The 17,885-nt window shown below is 43.0% G+C and overlaps 1 long non-coding RNA gene across 2 annotated transcripts in view; it reads right to left on the bottom strand.

The window, feature by feature from the left end:
* Positions 1 to 985: 985 nt before the first annotated feature.
* The window catches only part of LOC146075201 (uncharacterized), a 38,218-nt gene continuing 21,318 nt past the window's right edge, over positions 986 to 17,885 (bottom strand). For both annotated transcript variants that reach the window (XR_014473518.1, XR_014473517.1), the window contains exon 6: positions 986 to 17,693. This is a non-coding gene — a long non-coding RNA (uncharacterized LOC146075201). The remainder of the gene's footprint in view (positions 17,694 to 17,885) is intronic.

Below are 17,885 nucleotides of genomic sequence, written 5' to 3'. Positions count from 1 at the left end.
CAATCCACCCGATTTGGCCATAGGAATCAATGTTAAATGGGCTACAGAGCCCATTAACCCTTAAATGTCCCCCCAAATTTTTAACGCCACCCCACGATCAACGCCAACCCGAAGCGTGGCGAGCGCAGCGAGCCCGCGAGGGGCGGCGGTACGCGTCCTCCGACCTTTTCATGCCCTACTATCCACGTCGGCGTGGTGTGAGAATAGAATAGTGTGGCGAGCGCAGCGAGCCACCGAGCCCGAAGCGTGGCGAGCGCAGCGAGCCCCGCGAGGGGACGCGGATACCTTCACAGGTAAGCGCGTCCCCTCGCGGGCTTCACAGGTGTCCGTGGCCACGCGGACACCTGTGAAGCCCGCGAGGGGACGCGTATAACTGTGAAGGTATCCGCGTCCCCTCGCGGGGCTCGCTGCGCTCGCCACGCTTCGGGCTCGGTGGCTCGCTGCGCTCGCCACACTATTCTATTCTCAACTCCACGCCGACGTGGATAGTAGGGCATGAAAAGGTCGTAGGACGCGTACCGCCGCCCCTCGCGGGCTCGCTGCGCTCGCCACGCTTCGGGTTGGCGTGGATCGTGGGGTGGCGTACAAAAATTGGGGGGACATTTAAGGGTTAATTGAGGCTATTTGGGCTCTGTAGCCCATTTAACATTGATTCCTATGGGAAAATCGCGGGCATTGAGGCATTTAACGCTAAAATCGCGGTCAATCAGGCTTTTTAACATTGTTCTCTATGGGAAAATCGCGGTAATCGCGGGTACCCGATTTTGATGTACCCGCGATTTACCCACGATTTACCCGCGATGCCGCGATTACCGCGATTTTACCCGCGATGCCCGCGATTTCAATCGTGGGCGCCGTTCTAGGTAAAGAGTACCCAATATTGTATACAATATCGCATCTCATCCGATCTCGGTTTTGCGATGAGATCAGATGATATGAGATCTAGTACAAAAAGTATGTGCAGCATATACTTTTTGTACTAGATCTCATCTCATCTGATCTCATCGCAAAACAGAGATGCGATGAGATGCGATTTGTAATGTGTATGGGATCCTTTACTGTTGGAATCCCAACTGTTGGAAACTCATACATACCAGCAGCAGCCTGTCCTTTCTCTCCCTGTAGTGGGTGTGTGATCACACCCACACCACCTCCGGCGCTCCCCACACAAACTAGGTTTTTTTTCACAAGGGCGTGGCCGCACCACATCCCCGTATCCACGCACCCTCCCAGTGGCCACATCCCTTCATTTTACTGGGGGCCCAGCCAACCTGTCTGCCACCCTGTCCAGTGTAAATAGATCAATTAAGGCCTGGGTCTATGCAGTCACTGGCACTAGTGAGCCTGGGTGGGGGTTGTTTGCTTCAACCATATAATGAGGGCTGTGTGAATGCATATTACAAAGTGTGTCGTAAATGGTGTCTGAATTTAAATGTGTATTTTAGTAAGTAGTGTTTGTGTCAATAATTGTCTTTGTCAGTAAGTGGTATCTGTGAGCAAGAGGTATCTGTGTCAGTAAAACATGAATGTAAGACATGAATGAGAAGGTAAGTATTTCTATGCCATTATTTTGGATGGTACTTGTGTAATAGCACGGCGCCCTTCTATGCTACATTTTCAGCGTAGCCCAACGGCTGTCTAGTGTACTTAGCGTAGTTAGCTGGCCGCGCACACACTACGCTGATTCTGACAGGGACGCTACGCTAACTACGGAACGGGCGCCAGGCTATTACACAAGTACCTTTTGGATTATTATGCGCAGCAGCAACAAACTAAATGTTCTGCTACAAGATGAGAAAAAGGAGGAATGCCAACGACATACATGTCTGCGTATTTCTACATTGGGCCTAATTCAGTATGGCTTGCTAATTAGAGAAAAAGCAGTTGCATACAATCAAATAGTCTCCATCAAGAAAGAAACCACAACCGCTCCTTGCAAAATTGCATTCGCAGATCCATTCACAAAAACCGAACCATGGGAGAGTTTTTACCATCTGCACCAGTCTAAGGCTTCCACTAATCTGCTGTAATCAGGTTGGAAGTGGGGATTTCTGAAATCAGAGATCCTCCCAAAAAAATACTTTGGCAGGTCGGCGTTTTCAGGAACACACCCAGAAAATGCCATGCCTCCACCACTAAACACTAGCTTCCTGTTAGTCAACGTGCGACTGCTATGCACCTGCTATGTGTATGTCTAGTTATTGGCAATATGTGTATGTACATGTGCAGTGGGAACGCTGTGTAAGTGCAGTCATCCACTAATCACACAGATTGCAAATTCTCTAATTAGCCATCCATGCTGAACTAGGCCTATTGTCCCTAAGCAACAGATTGGGACTTTAGATATATATGTCCTTGAAAATGTACCTAATTTTCATATTGTCAGGTAGAAATATTTAGGGACTTTGTGGGTTATTCTGGTTTGCTCCTTCTGGCAAATTCCTTCTTAGATGGACAAAACCATGTGCACTGCAGGGGGGGTGGGGGGGGCGGCAGATGTTACATGTGCAGAGAGAATTAGATTTGGGTGATTTATTCTGTTTTTATTTTGTTTCTGTGCAGGGAAAATACTGACTGCTTTATTTTTACACTGCAAATCTTTTGATGTAAAACCCCATCCAAATCTCATTCTCTCTGCACATGCTACATCTGCCCCACCTGCAGTGCACATGGTTTTGTCCATCTAAGAAGGAATTTGCCGGAAGGAGTGAACCAGAATAACCCCCTTTATATGTAACAAGAGGTTATTATAGTTATATTGGATGTGTGGTGGGGACTGTAGTGCATATAAGCATCGTTTCTCCATCAGCAGAGTTACAGGGCTGCTATAATAAAATCATATTGGCAGCTGGAAACACCACGGCTGTACTGTATTCACCTCCTGCAGATACTGAAATTCTTCAAGTCAATGAAGGGGTTAACTCCAGGCTTATATGCCAGCAGTTCAAAATGTCTGCCTTAATCCAATGAGCAGAGAGGGGTGTGCGTATGCCAGCGAGACCAAGCTTCCAGCAAATACTGCTGCTCTTCCCTATTGAATACACACACACAGTATGAACACAATAAAGACATGGCAGCAGAGAATCTGTTCTCTTCTCCACAGCCCCCAATGGTATACATGCTCCAATCCCCTCCACCAAGACACCCCCCTACGTTCTTTCCCATAGCTCTCTAGAATAAATTAAAGCCGGGCATCTGTACAATAGCAGCAGGCATAAATTAAGAAGTGCTCTGCCAATCTCCCTACAATTTGACGGTTACAGTAGCTCTTCAAATATAGTGACAGCTTAGAGTCCTTTCATCTTCCTGTTCATGTCATATTTTCCCCCACCATCGTGTCTTCCGACCTTTATATTATCTTCTTTTTATTCTCTCTATGGCACAACACAAAGTTGTTTGTTTCACTCCTCCCCTTAAATCAGCTTTTAATTCATGAATGTAGGTGTTGTCATACACAGCTGTAAAAGTCAGTATAATACATTTGTATCTATTTACACTTAGAGAAGTCACTAGCACTAACAATGACGGAATAAAGGTGCAATCATTCATCCCCCACATTAAATACTGTTACCTATATTTGTATACTGTGGGCTTGGAAAGAGGCAATGATTTCTAATTCCCTTACTACCTAACCCTGTTTTGGTCCATCCCGCACTACAAATATACATCTTTTTAAAAACTATTCATTTAGGATTGATAAGGACCAATCACCTTTGACCCAAAGGATGTAGGGATCTAATTAGGCTGCTCAGAAGCAAACTGGATCCAGAATTCCTTCAGAAAAGGCAACATTGAATGAGTGGTGATATCTGTTCCTGGTTGACATCATGTGACGTCTTCTAGTGGGAGTTAAGCTTTTATAACCTCTGACGATGCAGAGATATGAATCATGGAACAACAGATTCATCCCTATATATAACCATAATAATCACCAACTGAATCACACTACATGTGGCAATGAGCTACATGTCCTGCAATAGAAGGGTCAGTAATTGCAGCACTGCAAGTCGAATGCTAAAGATAACCGTTAACCGATATCGTAATTAAAAACAATGAATTAACTGCTATGGATATTAGCTGATCTAAGCAAGTGAAAATTCTTCAACTTACTCATTATTTATCTATCTATCATTTACTTATTTATATTTTTATGCAAAATTCACTTTTTAATGCCTGAAACTATAATGGCAACACAAATATGAAAAGTACAAACAAATGCACTTTAAAATAGCTAAATAATATACTATCACAGTGTTTTTATTGTCTAGGCTCTACGTCTACGTGCTTCATTTTTGCAGCTTAATTTATTACATTACTAAACAATCTGCCTGCTGTATCCAGCACAGTCAACATCCCTTCCCCCTTCCAATCCCATAAGCTTTTCTTATAAGAGTAGGGACCAAATATTTATTGGCACCCTATCAGACATGCATGCAAGAAACTAATCAACATGGGCAGACATGCAACCAGCGATAAAGCCCCCTGTACACTTTCACACACACAAACACACACTCACACACAAACACACACACACACAAACAAGCCAGCCTTGTCTGAGGAGACTTTGAGAAGGCTTTGTCGCTAATTTAGGCATCTGTCTGAGTCTGGTCTGGTTCTCCTGGCTGGACTATTTTTTTTTCCCATCCCTTTTGACAATGCTGGGAACATGCCCAGAGACCCCTCATTCAAATCCCCCCTTAACAATGCTGTCATTGTACTATCATAGAGAAAAGGGGAAGGGGAGGAGGAGATCTGAATAAAAATGTTAACCCACGAAAGTGTTTACTAACAGACTCTGCAGCTGTCCCATAAAGTACCGGTCATGAAGGGAATGGAGGAATAGGGGAGGCGGGGCTATAAATAAACATTTACTCAAATTTGGTCTTGAGGGTGAATGTCAGTTCCTATAAAACACACCACACAGGCTGCTTTTGTGTTCATTAGAAAAACCAACAACAGCAGGACAAAGTAACCTTTATTGGGGCTGATGCTAAGCCGCAGGCATATACATTCCAAAATTGAGCTCTAAATAACTGCAAAAATATTGTGTTTAGGCCCATATGCTCATCAATTGAGGGGCAAGAAGCATGAGCACCAGGTTTATGTAAGGTACACACGCCAAGATATATTTACAACAAAACAAAAGTACAAGAAAAATTTGCTAACATTTGCTGTTTTGCTGTATTTATCATATATTTGCTGGTTACTCCAAAATGAGCCAAATATTATGGATTGCTCGCATGTACTTTGTAGGGATCACTGCCTATATATCTGATCTCTGCTGCTGATCCCTCTATTTCCAACATCGACTCAACTGCAGCTGCCTATGGGCTACTAATTCACTTCCTCTCCACTCCCAGTGATGCATTGGCCTGCCAATGACTGTGCATGTGCATTGGTTGGCTGCCAGGGACCAGAACCAGGAAGCAGTGTGATAGTGTTACGTTTTGACAGTGCTTCCCGGTGCGGTACAGGGGTCCAACAGTCGGGATCCCGACAGTCATTAGCCCGATGTCGGGATCCCGAACTGGCCGGACCCAGACAGCATGGTGAGCGCAACTAAGCCCCTTGCGGGCATGGTGGCTCGCTACTCGAGCCACCTATTCTATTCTCCCTCTATGGGGGTCGTGGGCCCCCACGAGGGAAAATAGAAGGTGGCCGTCGGGAACCCGGCTGTCGGTGTTTCGACAGTCGGGATCCCAACGTCGGTTAAACGCCTGTCGGGATCCCGACTGTCGGACCCCGTCCGGCACCCGTGCTTCCAACTCTGCAAGGATGGGCTCCTATAGGAACCTGGCTCCTGGCATTCACTTATTTTGTAAATTGACAACTCATATACCCAACTAATTTTTGTAGGAAGCAATTCATTGAATGAGCAAAGACTCCCACGATAAAAGCAGAGGTACAGGATATATCATGAATAGTCTGGTCACATAATAGGTGTGACTAAATGTGTCCTAATAATTGTGGAATGTCTACAAGTATAGGCCCCACCTCTGTTGTTCCCGACCACAATATAAAAAAGAAAAAAATGAGTGTACGTCACTGACCTTCAGTGAACCAAAACAGAATTAAGGACCTTATTCAGGTCTGTTCGCTCGCATGTGAGCTTGAGGTTTTCTAAATGTGCCGGGTGCACGCCGGGTGCACGCACACAACATTGCGGCCGGTGGATGGGGGGCGTGGGGCGGCGGGCCGGGGGACTCACCCATGGGAACTCCTAGCATTTCATGGGCTTTCCCATAATAAAAATGGGCTTTCCCATGGAAATTGCCCAGTGACGTGGGCGCCAGCCAGGGGCGGGTAGCTGACATAACTGGATGCTTTATGTTAAACATCCATTAACAGCCAGTGCGTGCAAACACATGCTGCGAATGAGTGGCAGCCAGGCCACCATTCGCAAGGCAGGGTTTGGTGGACTCGCAAGGCATCCAGAATAACCCCCTAAACGCAGTGTTTGATCACATACATAATACTCACGTCCATAAAAGGACTATACATACTAGTGAGCCATATGTGAGAATAAACATGTAAAGCAAGATAGAAATGTAAAAAATAAAAAGGGATACATACACTATATTATTTTACCAGGTGAAACACTGACTTAAATTCAATGATAAAATGCAATTAAAATGTGTAAATGAGAATAAATATCAGTCCTACTGTACTTGAACGTCTAAGCATAAAAAACCTTTCTAATGCAACTCTGAGCCGAGCTAGCACCGTATGTACTTGGCATCAATTTTCAGGGGCACTTTGCTGATGGATAATAGGATGGATATCTATGCACTGTACAGAACAGTCTAACCCAGTTGTTTATAAGAGACTAGCTGTGACATCTCAGTGTGCCATGAAGCATCCTACATGTGCTGCTGTGAATTCAGTGTGCTTCCATTCTTCAGTACCAAGCCTCTATACTTATGTCCTCCGCCTTTGCACAGCGTGGACACAAAGAGCGTGATGCAGAACTGTAAGCAAATCATCCATAATTGCTCCTGCATTGCGTGCATGGAACTAAATGAGTACATTTGCCATATGCAGGGTTATATGCATCTTTGTCATCAACATTATCATCAGGGTGCGCTGTCACCAGCCACTACTTGGCGCAAATGAATATAGACGGATTCATGCCATCCGATTACATAGCCCATAATTCCATTGATATGTTCTCACTGAGAAAGCCCATGATGCTCATTGAAATGCGTACATCTCTGCATTGCTGTTCCATAGGATGCGCATTGCAAAAACATGCATATGCGCATCACATACTGGCGCATGTTGTTCAGCTAGGCATCCTTATGAAAGGGTTGGGAATTCTTAGCAGCTATTTTCAATGGCTACAATGGTGTACCTCGATATCTACGATACGGGGAGAGATGTAGGAGGAGCACACCAGTGAGTGTGCGCTACCATTATGAACAAAGTGCTTGTAAAATGCATGTTTATGCCCATGGGCATAGGGTCCAATTCAGACCTCGCTAGGCTGCATGTGTTCGCTGTATAGCAAGCAGGTTAACGCCTCCCCGCTGAACACATGACCCCCCCCCACACACACACACACACACACACGCACGGGCCAGGTCCCCTCGGTGCGCTGCGAGTGGATGTGTATGCTTAGTCACCATTAAATGATTTTTTTTCCTATGTTCCCCCTAAAAAGTAAGCCAGGACCTACTTTATAGATGAACACTGATGGCCGGTTTAAAGGTATGTAATGTCAGCCAACCACGCTGAGCAGGCAATGGCACGTCTGCGTTCCAATGGACCCGTCCAGCGTTTCTATTGGTGTGCCTACCATTTTTGTGGGCATGCCCATGAAACACTGGGTGCCCACCCCAGAGTGCCCCCTGCCTGTCAATCAGGCAGCGAGCTCCCTGGCGCACATGCGCAGAATCCCACCATAGGGAACAGGGATGAATTCAGAGTACATAAATGGAAAAGTAAGAACGTATCTTTCATTCGAGTATAATAGAGGACAAGTACAGGGCACATATTCAGCGTATTTAAACACAGGTCAAAAGGCCTTAGGATGTATTTACTAAAATGATGCCATAACAGTAACTATAGCAACTAATCTTGTAATAGTTGTGCCCAGGCTAATGTAAGATCGGCTATTATTGCCATGGGTTACAAACAATTATGTGACTGAAATGATGATGTTAAATTATGATGTTAAATGATTCTTCCATGTGCTTGATGGAAAATGGATGATAAAGTAATGGGTGGATTATCTCCTCTGGTTTTAATTCGTTCTAAATTCAGTGTATTGAAACATCTTTTTAGAAACATTGATGGTATTGGCTGAGGTGAGCTGAACTCCAAAAAGTCTACGCTTTTCTGTGGTCAGACATGGGACAGAGGGCCAGATTCTCTAAGCTTCAAAAGTGATAAAATGGAGAGTGATAAACAGGAAGCCAATCAGCTCCTACCTGCCATGTCACAGACTGTGTTTGAAAAATGTCCGACAAGAGCTGATTGGTTGGCTTTTTATCACTCTCCATTTTATCACTTTTGAAGCTTAGAGAATCTAGCCCAGAATGTGTGCTTACTGTACTGTGCCCATATGCCACTTCCAACACCCAAATCTCTAAACCCAAAATGTGCCTAGACTCCATAGGTCTGGTGAGTAAGATTGTGAAACACAGTAGGAACACAGGGCAGATTCCGAGCTTATTATATAGAATAATTGTAAGTGTTGCAAATACTTTGATAAATTTTGTAGACACAAAGGGGAGATTCTTAGTACATATATTTATATGAAATATTTGCTGCCTAATACTATCGCATATTTCTGAGGCCATGAAATAAATGTCAGCAGACAATGGAAAGTGACTTGATAATGCATTCGAGGAGGTCATATTGTTACTGTTGCCAAGCAACATGCCTGATGCTCCATTGTCCCCGGGCTTTTCACTTTTTCGAGAAGTTTCTGTTATTTTAAAGTCTACATATTTGTACCCTTACTATTTGAAAGTAAAGATATGCTATGCCTAAATTGTAATGGAGTGATTCAGAATCACACTTTGTAGCTTGCATTTGTTCTCTCTTAAAAAAATATTGTAAATAGATTAATAATTTGGGATTAATTGACTGTTAGAGCATAATACTTCTATTGTGCGGAAATAGCATGCATTCTCTTTCAGTGATGGCTTCAATTTTCAAAACAATGGAACAAAAGATCATTATAAAATAACGTAATAAACCTGTCACCGGATTTTTTTTGCAGAGCTAAAGGGCATCACCCTTCACAAGCATATTATTTACTTAGAATGAATTTGCTTGTATATACAGATTCCTTTGGTGTTTTAGCTTTCTTCAGCATAGTGTTTATATGACATATTGGCGTTTATTTATTAAAATGGGAGTTCTATCTCAGATGGGATGTTGCTATGGGAAACCAATCAGATTCTTTCTATTATCTTCCAGAAGCTGCTAAATAAATAAGTAGATTCTGATTGGAGGCATATAGAAAAATCCCATCTGGAGTTCTATATCCCATCTTAGTAAACTTACCCCACTGACTTTTTATGTAAAGATATGACTTAACAGCAATTTTGGAGGTCAGAAAAAAAAATGAAAATAAAATCCAGGAGCACAGATACAAGTAAAATAATTAAGTCACCTGCAGGTGGAAAGCCCAGTTTAGGTACTGTAGGACATACTCGCTTACTGTAATCTCGGGAAGCTCTCCCGGTCTACTATGAGAGTAGACCTGCCTCCTGGACCCTGCCTGCTTCGCTAATGAAAGGGGTTATTCAGAGGTTTGATAATGTGTTTCGCTGTGAATCATGTTACCATGACCCTGGTCCTAATGCTCAATGGCACAGTTGCTACACTGGGTCAACAATGATGTTATTAACAGTTACACACACGCACACACACACCCTTCTGCATCTTCCCCTCTTCCACCCTTTCGGAGGGAAACCGTTAAATGTCATTAAGTACCATGTAGGGTGGCTATTGACAAATTTAGAACATGTATTCTGGGCCTATGATTTAAGACTATAGTTTGTATTGGTCTAATATTCCCATGTTTAACTGGTATTTGTTATTCAGTGCTATCATTATTATATGTTAATATATGAAGCCCTTTCTTACTTCACAAGGCTCACAGCTACAGAATATGATTTGGTTCTAGTTACATTTGAAATGATATTTTAGTCTAGTGGAATGCTGGGATAGTAGAGATTTTTTATTGGCAGAGTTCATGGTTCCTAAATGCAATGCCAGCAGGAACAAATAAGTGGTGTCATACACATGACTAATGCATATAGCGATCCATTATCATAAGGGGGTAATAAAGAGGTAAAATGGGAAAATAAACAGCTATTTAAATGATCTCACTTAGATCTCACTTATCCCACATAAGGTCTTACTGGCTTCCGAAGTATCCTTGAATGACAATTATTGTACTTTACAATTATTCCATCCATTACAAAGGGGAAAGTAGCACAATGAGCAAGGGTACCGCAATGCATTATTGTCCTGTTTGGTCTAACTGTCCATTCTGTGAGAGTACTTTCATAGCTAAACTGCTGCACTGAGGAAAATTCTAGAATGTACTCAATATGTAGAGATAATGAGGCCATATAAATATTTCTACAATTTATATGGCATTGACCATAAGTGTTCAATGTGTAAGTAATTGTAAAAGCTGAGATGGATTTTTACATTTACAGAGATTGACATAGCCAAGGTCCTAATATGATTTTTTTTTATATCCCTCAAGGACTCTCATTTCTACTATTACATTTCTCTATTTAAACATTCATGAAAAACATACACTTAGACAAATACTGACCAGAAACTTGAAGCAAAGCAAAAAATTCAACTGACAACTTGAACTGTTGAACGTAAGGATTCACTGACAGCACTGCGCACTGCGCACCTCAACACTATGTGTCAGAGTATCATAAGCGCCATTCACAGTTCTCCCTTTGGATTTGCTAGGCTCAGGCAAAGAGGTGCACTCTGTATCCTGATGCTGATGCTGTCATCCTTGGTGACTTCATCACTTGGAAAACTCTTAAGGGAACGTTTAAATGTGAAATCCCATCAAAAGCAATGTAACTGTGAAATTCCAAGTGAGTGTGGTCACTGGTTAGTAGAAATGGGTGGTAAAAATAACTCAATCTTTAATTTAATTATTGCACAGTCAACTATATCCAGTAAATTCCTGTTCAACATTTAATTTACTAGAGGTTGGTCGTAACTGTTTAAAATACCAAAATGCAGAACGGTCCTTCCAATCCTGGGCCATTGATTTCTTTTATAACATTAGATTAATTCCCTAAGTAATTAATTGAAGTAACTTGAGCAGTAATAAAAGCTGCAATGACAATAATGAAACATTATCATGATTGCATAGACTAGACTCTAACCAATAATAATTGTGCTATAATTACTAAGGATTTGTTTTTTAACATATCAGCAGAACTTTTTGCTTATCGCTTTTAGCCTTTTTCCACAAAATCCTTAATTTAGATTCTTCAGTTACTGGATTGGTTCTTACCTGCTCTGGGCAGAGACGAGTAGCACATTTGGGCCTATTTATAAAATAATTGGGGACAGATATATTACTAACTAATCAGCTTCTAAATGCCATGTTACAGGTTGTGTGTTAAAAAAATGACAATTGAGAGCTGTTTAGTTTGGTAAAGTATGAAAAAGTTGCAAAAATCCAAAAACCGTATGTCAACCATATGATGTCAGACCATCGTCATGCCAACCATTGAACATATCAACATCTTGACCACGTCAACCATGTCAATTGTAGGCAAGTGGAAGGGATTAATTTTTTTTCTTGTTTTTTTTTATTTTTTTAGGTGATTCTGCTTGCCATAACTTTATTAATAATATAATTATTTACACTAACTGTATTTGTTCTGTAAATTTTATAAAAGAGTATACTGATATAATCTCCAGTTTATTGAATGCTGCCCTTCTGTTTAATGTGGCCTAAATGTGTGGCGTTTTGTGTCTGGCATTAATCTCCTGTTACAAACCAATTAGATCCAGATCAGGGGAAAGCGTTACTAGTGACACTCACAGCGAAGCCTGAGAGCAGTTCAATGTAACATGCGTTTCACTATGGGTTTCATTATTAAATGGCAAGCAGCATAGTCAGGCCTTGAATAAAAGGGGGATGGTCTGTCTGATAACCAAGAGCTGCATGAATGAAGAATCTGGGTGGGGGTTATTCTATGGAGTGGAGATACAAAATGAATCCACTCTAATCATTCTGACAGTTAACTCAATGGCAAGATTGTGTTCCATGAAATCAGATAGCAACTGAATGGGATCCATGGCATCTCTGTCAGTGAATCAAACTCTGTTCACGGTTTATTTACGGAATTCTCAAAACTGGCTTAGGGCATCCTGTGCTAAAAGTGTAGCGCAGCAGCTCAGTTCTCGCTTCTAGAGCCCAATTACATTACAGGAAAAATGGTAATATATATACTTTTGTCTCTAACCAATTTGGGTGTATCCAACTGTACCCAGATCCATTGAGCTTGCGTAAAATTTTTGTAAATTATCCACTGAAATACTCAGCATCTCAATACACTGACTATGCTACCAAAAACTATGGGGGAAATGTTGTTATTAAGTCGCCTCTTAATGGTAATTTCAATTTCTATTGTTGTTAATGGGATGTCAGTGGTAGCTGAAGTGACTCAGGTTCTAACCCCTCCAGTGACTAGTAGAAGTGATTCAAGAGGTTCTGCCCCTCCAGTCGCCAGAACATTGAATCCAAGGAGAATGCAATGTGCTTATATGCAAAAGTGCAAATCACATGCAGTAGCAGGGGGCTGATGATTAATCAGTTCATGGTGATGTCATAAGAGCAAGTCCTTGGGTGGTATATCAGGCAAGGTTTAGATTGACAACACGAATAGATCCTAAAATGTTGGCACTAACATTAGTAAGTCTAAAGCGGCCTACACACAGGGAGATGTTGATGAGCATTATAAGCAATGTAAATCGTGCAAGATCGCTCCGCACACACCGCTGAACAGCGACATGTCAGCGATGTGGGCTGAGGGATCTGTCAGGGCCAGTGAGAACTATGTCCCTGACCGGCTATTAAATAGATTTATCGAGCCTGCTGGATATTAATGAACGGGGTGATAGCATCGCGCAGGGCCGCACATTGCTAACGCTATGGCCTCTACACATAGAGCGATGTAGGGACATTTTATAAGCGTTCTAGTGAGATTGCTTAGAAAATGCCCTGAAAGCGCCCCGTATATGCACTGCAGGTGGGGCAAATGTAACATGTGCAGTGATAGCTAGATTTCAGTGAGGTGTGTTTAAACTGAAATGTAAATTGCAGTGTAAGAATAAATCAGCCATAATATCTACCCTACACAGAAGCATAACTCACCCAAATCTAACTCTCTCTGCACATGTTACATCTGCCCCATCTACAGTGCACATAGTTTTGTCCATTTTGAGAACAAATTTGCAATCAGATCAGAATTAGGCCCATTTTGTGAGACTGTTGTACACTTGCTCAAGAATCCATACAATCAACACTTCCCATTCTTGATACTGCTACCAAAATATGTTTTCCCAGCTTTGTTGCTTAGATTTATATAGATTGTGACATTTGGCCTGATTTCTACACCTCCTTTTTTATATTAAGACTTTCGGATAGAACCAACACTGACTATGTAGTGCATGCTCCTATGCCAGTTAGCTGTCCTCATCCCTTATGCTGTCTATTGTGAGACATCCCTTATACAAACAAACTGTGGAAAACTGTGGCCCATTCCAAAATCAGTTGTTTATGCTGCTGGGGATGTTCTAAGTGCACACAGGGTGGGTCCTGATTTGGATTTGTACACAAACCCAATGGTTTCCATAGAAATCAGATGTATGCACATCATTGCAGACGCAGGACCTGTTCTGCACATGTGCAGAACGGGACCATGATCTGTGTTGTTGGATGAAGACTTCCTAGACATGACTGTCTGGATCCTACAGCCAGTCTGAATGAGCCTCGGCTTACACAGATAAACCTCGGCCTGACTCCATCGGGAATCACGATGGTGATCTGATGCTGAATTATGAGATACAGCACTCGGATCATGCAGGTGCATGCACGAGCAGACACAGCACTCGGATCTCACAGGTGCATGCAGGAGCAGACACAGCACTCGGATCTCACAGGTGCATGCAGGAGCAGACGCAGCACTTGGATCTCACAGCTGCACTCGGATCTCACAGATGCATGCAGGAGAAGACACAGCACTTGGATCTCACAGGTGCATGCAGGAGAAGACACAGCACTCGGATCTCACAGGTGCATGCCGTAGCAGACAAAGCACTCGTATTTAAAAGGTGCATGCAGGAGCAGACACAGCACTCAGATCTCACAGATGCACTCGGATCTCACAGAGGCATGCAGGAACAGACACAGCACTCGGATCTCAAAGGTGCATTCAGGAGCAGACACAGCACTCAGATTTCACAGGTGCATGCAGGATCAGACACAGGACTTAGATCTCACAGATGCACTCGGGTCTCCCAGATGCATGCAGGAGAAGACACAGCACTCGGATCTCACAGATGCATGCAGAAGCAGACACAGCACTCAGATCTCACAGGTGCATGCAGGAACAGACACAGCACTTAGATCTCACAGGTGCGTGCATCACAGCACTCAGATATCACAGATGCATGCAGGATCAGACACAGCACTCAGATCTCACAGGTGCATGCAGGAGCAGACATAGCATTCGGATCTCACAGGTGCATGCAGAAGCAGACATAGCATTCGGATCTCACAGGTGCATGCAGGAGCAGACACAGCACTCAGATCTCACACATGCATGCAGGAGCAGACACAGCACTCGGATCTCACAATTGCATGCAGGAGCAGACACAGCATTCGGATCGCACAGGGGCATGCAGAAGCAGACATAGCACTCAAATCTCACAGATGCATGCAGGAGCAGACACAGTACTCAGATCTCACAGATGCATGCAGGATCAGACACAGCACTCAGATCTCACAGGTGCATGCAGGAGCAGACATAGCATTCGGATCTCACAGGTGCATGCAGAAGCAGACATAGCACTCGGATCTCACAGGTGCATGCAGGAGCAGACACAGCACTCAGATCTCACAGATGCATGCAGGAGCAGACACAGCACTCAGATCTCACAATTGCATGCAGGAGCAGACACAGCATTCGGATCACACAGGGGCATGCAGAAGCAGAGATAGCACTCAAATCTCACAGATGCATGCAGGAGCAGACACAGTACTCAGATCTCACAGATGCATGCAGGAGCAGACATAGCACTTGGATCTCACAGGTGCCTACAGGAGCAGACACAGCACTCTGATCTCACAGGTGCATGCAGGAGCAGACACAGCACTGGGATTTCCTACAGATGCCTCCTGCTGTATTTGCACTTTATTTGTACAGCATTGTACAAACACTTCCATTCGCTTTTCTGTGCAATTCCATAAAAGTAGGAATTAGGCCCACAGAGCGGATCTCATGTATGTCTGTACACTTTGGGGCTAATGTAGTGTTGAAGACAAGTCAGCAGCAATTGCTTATGCATTATGGATCCACTAAATGCCTATATCTGCCCGAGTTTTACACATCTCTGTGGTTTGACCACCCCTATCTGTACGCCTGGTTTCCTAGCTGTCATCATTACCAGTGCATACCTGCCCTCTCACAGGTGCAAGAGATCCACCTGAAAGCAGCAGTATTTACATGGGCACACAACTGCATATCCCACAAGTCAGTCATAAAGCCTTCGGTGAGATTAGTGAGAATGACCCATTTCAGCCCAGGTACAGCCCTGCAGTGGCAAGTAGATGTGGCTTAGATGCATATGACTCTGTATTGCTCATATATCATACATTAGTTGCAGTCACACAAGATATGCTGTACAAATGGACCTTCCTTCAGCTCTGCACCAGCCCCTGCCTTATGTATCTATTAGAGTAGTAGATGTACATTAGATCCAACCCCGCACGTTACCAGTCATAAAGCATATCTCTAAACATTCACTATTTATACCCTATATAAGAGAAGTACCAATAGATATGTGTAGTGACAATGGTTGAACCTTCAGGGCCTTATTCAGTGGTGGATACGCAAAAGTACTGAGTGAACAATCTGCACTTGTGCCAACTGTACTTTCTGAGATCGCCCAATCTACGAAGCGGTTTCCGAAAGGTGCGTGTGTGAGTAGGGGCGTGATTTACATAGGAATGTCCCAGGTGAGTCATGGGCATTCTGTGGGTTTATGCAATGTGGCTGATTTAAATGACTGGTGTCAGCAGAGGCGGCACACACTGGAAATAGCCCCATTCCATCCGAATCAGACATTCAAGTTGCACCTAGCTTGTACTGTTCAAATTCAGCTACTAATAATGATGAGTGTGCCAGCTGACAGGTCCTCTGTTTTACTAACTGGGTGGGATAGGCCTACAGCAGGCAAGCACATGGCATTAGTTTTTAGTAGAGATGTGCAGGTTCTCATTTACTCTGATTTCAAAGCAGGATCTTATTAGCTATCAACTGTCAACAACTGTCATGTGATTTGGGATAGCCAATAAGATGCTGCTTTGAAATCAGAGTAAATCAGAGTAAATCAAAACCTGCACATCTCTAGTTTGGAGTACAATCAAACAAGAATAATAGAAGAACACTCAGCTGATGTGCCCTTCCTACTCTGCCTACTTCTGAACAAGGCCTACGGTGCTATGTATTACATAGGAAAAGAGAATTGATGCTTTACATTGGCATAGTGCCGGATCATCCAATTGGCTCCTTCCTAGGGCCCAGCAGGCACCGTTAGACCCAAATAAACACATTTGTTATGTTCTTTGTGACAATTGAGTGGGTGCGCGCACTAAAATGTTGCCTATTTCCTCATGTTGTCTTAAATAGACTCTGTCTCTTTTATATTCATTATCTATCCTATTCCATTTGTATTGAAAATGTTATTTAATGATAGAGATACAACAATAGCATCAAGGATGAGTAACTTGGCAGATCTACCATTGTCATACTGAAATATCTAATATGCTTCCCAGTCACTGTCTAGCTGAGAATCGTAGGAATTGTAGTCTGAAAACAGCTGGAGACTGATATGTAATAGGCATCTGGTTTATTTAAGACAGTTCTCATAAGACTCCTTGCAGACCAATGCTGATTGCCAGTGTATTGTATTCTTCATGTATACACAGTGGATGAAGCCATTATTTGGGCTAAATCAATATTTATTAGAATAGGGGTGAGTAATTTACTAAGAGCCATATATCACAGCCATGAGGCACTCGGTGATGTCATTAGTTCCTACTGATTTGGTAGGCTGGATTTTACTCAGGTGCAAAATGGCTGCCTCTATTTTGTATAAATAGAAAAAAAAAATACTTTTACATGTGAGTGGACAAACACATAACTTGGATAATAGGTTTCTGAGCCACCAGATTATACATTGACATTGTAACTACTACGCTCATGCCTGGTATGCTATGAGTTAAAGTGTAACTGTGCAGTGTTGTTAGATGTTAAAACAGAAACTTATCTATAGTTGCTGAAAGTAAAGGAGGTAAGGAAAACACAAAGAGCAATATATATACCTGAAGGATGTCTCTTAGAAATGAGAGCAGCCAGCGTAATACAAAGTGTGCTGTGATTCAGTGACTTCCTCTTCACCTGCAGATTGGAGGATTCACAATTAGTGGGAAAACTAGCATGGTGCATGCAGCAAAGTATATGTACCTCACCCAGCGATCAGTTAGCCGCCTCCCCGCCATACTGAAATCCCACCCATGTGCATGGCTGTGAATGACTTCACAGCCATGCAAACTGGGGGAAATATAGACTTACTCAGCGCTGTGATGGTCC

Source organism: Crinia signifera, chromosome 4, assembly GCF_055691185.1.
Source record: "Crinia signifera chromosome 4, ASM5569118v1, whole genome shotgun sequence".
In the NCBI taxonomy this organism is placed as follows: domain Eukaryota; kingdom Metazoa; phylum Chordata; class Amphibia; order Anura; family Myobatrachidae; genus Crinia; species Crinia signifera.
The sequence above is the reverse complement of the archived record's forward strand: the minus strand, read 5'-3'. Positions and strand labels throughout refer to the sequence as shown.